The sequence below is a fragment of the Myotis davidii genome, unplaced genomic scaffold (assembly GCF_000327345.1).
Source record: "Myotis davidii unplaced genomic scaffold, ASM32734v1 scaffold629, whole genome shotgun sequence".
NCBI classification, from domain to species: domain Eukaryota; kingdom Metazoa; phylum Chordata; class Mammalia; order Chiroptera; family Vespertilionidae; genus Myotis; species Myotis davidii.
In genome coordinates this window covers 740,750-744,381 of record NW_006300210.1, presented here as the reverse complement: position 1 = coordinate 744,381, position 3,632 = coordinate 740,750, and positions in this window count along the sequence as shown.

Genomic DNA, 3,632 nt, shown 5'->3' with positions numbered 1-3,632 from the left:
GAATCCCATCAGGCCTCGCTCTCTCGGCCACTGGGGCTTGCCGTTGCATCGGTGAGTGTGGAAGGGGAGCCAAACCTAGGTTTGAAATAAATGACTCTTTGCTTTTGCATCGGACTCACTGGCTCCCTGGTGGGCTCTTGGGAATCTGGAAATCTGGGCACAACAATTTTTAGTTGGTCAGAGAGTGCATTCCCAAGGAGAAGTGAGGGACAAGGGGAGTTAAGGCAGTCTGGAGAGTCAATGTGAGCATGTGCTATTGAACTGACTGCCATTATGTGAGCCTATTTGATATTACCAGACCATTTAATGAGAAGCCACAAACTGACATCTCAGTATAGTTCCCTGGGAGGGTTAAAGGCAAAAATTTATTCCTTAACTCCTAACTTCCCCTACTGGTTCTCAACCTTGGCTGCACAGTAGAATCACCTGGGAATCTTTTTAAAATCCTGAGGCCCAGAAATCAGGATTTTAAAAAGATTCCCAGGTGATTCTACTGTGCAGCCAAGGTTGAGAACCACTGCCCTAGAGTGTTAATTTCCCCTTCATTTTGGATTCATCTACAGGCATTCAGAAGCATCCTGATCCCTCAACAGGAGAACATTAGGGCAGGGCACAGGGAGCACACAGCACCAACAGGAAGAAAAGGGTAGTCAGGTGATGCCTGTGGGAAGGGCACAGCAGCTCACACAGAACTCCTGGCTGAAGTGACAGCTTAAATGAGGGCAAGATAAAATCTGAGAAGATCTCCTAAGAGGTCTAATACACTTTTTACTTCTCAAACTGTACCTCGGGGGAGAGATAGTTGTACTGGAAACTTCTGAGCATGTGTGAAGGACATTCATCATGTTTTCTTAGATCTTTCTGTGAGAATTGACTCTGCATCCAAAAGGCCATGATTGTGGCTTCTGACAATTTGCACAACACACCTAGACCCTGGCCACTTGTAAGTAGTTCAGGAGTAAACACCTGAACTTTCAATACAGGGCATTTAGAGTCTCATTTTGGTGATTTGGAATTGAGAGGAGAGGAGTGAGGATTCAGTCTATCCCTAAGCGCTACCTCTGTAACATTTGAAGACAAAAGCTCACAAATAAAATATGTTTGTTAAATAAAATTCTAGGCAGGGACATTTTGTTCTTCATAGTTAAAATAACAGTTTAGTGGAAGCACCTATGATGATAATAATGGAAAACAAATGCAGTGACAGCATGAATAAACAATTAGCCTTCCATTACGTTAATATTTGTGCACTTTTCTTCTCTGGAGACTTAAAGCCTTCAGAGCTTAAATCGTTTTCATATCCTCTTCCTTATGCCCGCCCCACTCCGTTTTTTTCTGGCTTCCATTGTTTCTGATGAGAAATTAATCATGCTTTTTATTGTTGTACCCCTGTATGCAATGAATGCTTTTTCTCTGGCTGATTTTAAGAAAATTTTTATTTCATCTCTAATACTCAGCTATTTTGTGTAATGTGCTAAGCTGTAATTTTTCTTTTTTAAAAAAATATATTTTACTGACTTTTTACAGAGAGGAAGGAAGAGGGATAGAGAGTTAGAAACATCAATGAGAGAGAAACATCGATCAGTTGCCTCCTGCACACCCCCTTCTGGGGATGTGCCCACAGCCAAGGTACATGCCCTTGACCGGAATAGAACCTGGGACCCTTGAGTCCGCAGGCCGACGCTCTATCCACTGAGCCAAACCGGTTACGGCTGTAATTTTCTTTTTATTCATCTTTCTTGAGGTTTGCTGAACCTTGTAAATACCTGAGATATTGTTTTTGATCCAATTTGAAAAAAATCAGCTAGTATTCCATAAATATTATTTCCTGCTCCATTCTTTCTCTCCTTTAAAAACTCCAATTATGTTTATGTTAGATCATTTGACATTATCCCATAGGTCATCAAGGCTCTGTTTATTTTTCTAATCTTTTTCTCTGTGTACCTCAGTTTGGATGATTTCTATCTTGGCTTGCCTCTAAGTTCATTGGTCCTTTCTTCTATTGCCTCTAATGTTCAATTATATATATATATTATAATACCTGAAATTTAAAATATATATAATTGAATTGTTATTCAATTATATATATTTTAAATTTCAGGTATTATAATTTTAAGATTTCCATTAGCTATTGTTATTATTAATTACAAATAATTTATCCTGAAAATTTATATCTCTTCAACTATTATCCATCAGGTTTAAAGTCCTTTTCTGACAGTTTCATCATTTGGGTAATCTTTGAGTCTGCTTCTATTGACTATTTTTTCTCTTGACTATGAGGCACATTTTCTTGTTTCTTTATATGACTAAATTTTGATGTTATTGCATATTGTAAATTGTGGGTGATATGTGTAGAGATCTTACATTTGTATCTTCCTATGAAGAGAGATGAGTTTTTAAAAAAATCTTTAGAGTTTCTCTCCTTCTAAACGCTCTTATTATCAGTATTATTTATATTACCTACTGTACATTTTTGTTGACCTGGGATAAGGCTAACCCAGTGCCTTGACGTTCCATGCTGGTACATACTATTCCTAGTATCTGCATATTTTCTTTTGTGGACTAGGAAGCATGACAAGGGGTACTAGGGGGTAGCATGGTAAAGGTTCCACCTAGTTTACAGGTTTTCCTATTGTCACAGAATTTACCCTACACTGTGTTTGTTAAAAACAGTTTGGGGACAGAGACATATTTATCCTGTAATTATAAAATCATAGGCAGCTTAGTGGAAGTGCTTGTGATTATATAAATTAAAAAAATAAAATGTAAGCAACAATTCACATACAAGTATTCCATTAAGTTAATATTCTTTCAGTTATTTTTAAAGAATTTTGACTGCACTCCCACTATTAACAGCTAAACCATGTAGATTCTTAGAGATGATAATACTTCCCTGAAGCACTTTCTCACTTGCTCTAGGAATGTGAAAAATATCCACAATGAGGTCAGAAATGTAATCTTACTTCTGCCACTTTAACATTTTCCATTACATTTTCAAAGTATATTTATTAAACTTGAGTTCAGATATTCAAAGCTGATTCAGGAAAATATAGTTCAATATCCTTGACACTTTCCAAAGAACTCTCTAGGTGCTTGCTAAAGATTTCTTCTCAGGTGGGATTGAAAAAAATATGTGATAATGTTAGTAATTATTATACTTAATGCTTCCAAACTATATTATCAATTCCTGGGCAATGTTAATCTGAATGAGAACATGCATAGAATAAAACAATATTTTTTTTTTCCCAGGCAGGTGTGATAATTTGACAGTATGACTTGCAGATTACAAGCATGGCTTTGGATTTAGACAAACCTAAATTTAGATTCTAGTTTTAACTTACTAACTTTGTGATCTTGCGTGTATTTTCTTCCCTTTAAAATGGGCAAATGCCTACTCCTGCATAGTAGTTGTACAGAGTAAATGAGATAATGGAAGGCTTAACATGTCCTAAGTACTCACATTAGGCTGAGGAAAGACATTGTGGCTTGGCGATTAAGAGCAAGGGCTTTGGTTTTCAGTAGGCCTACCACTTTATACTCATGTGATCTTGGGCAAGTCAATTGGCTCTCTAAGCTTTGTCTTCTTAATTGTGAAATGGTGGCTATGTATTTCATATGTTTTTTTCTTGAGT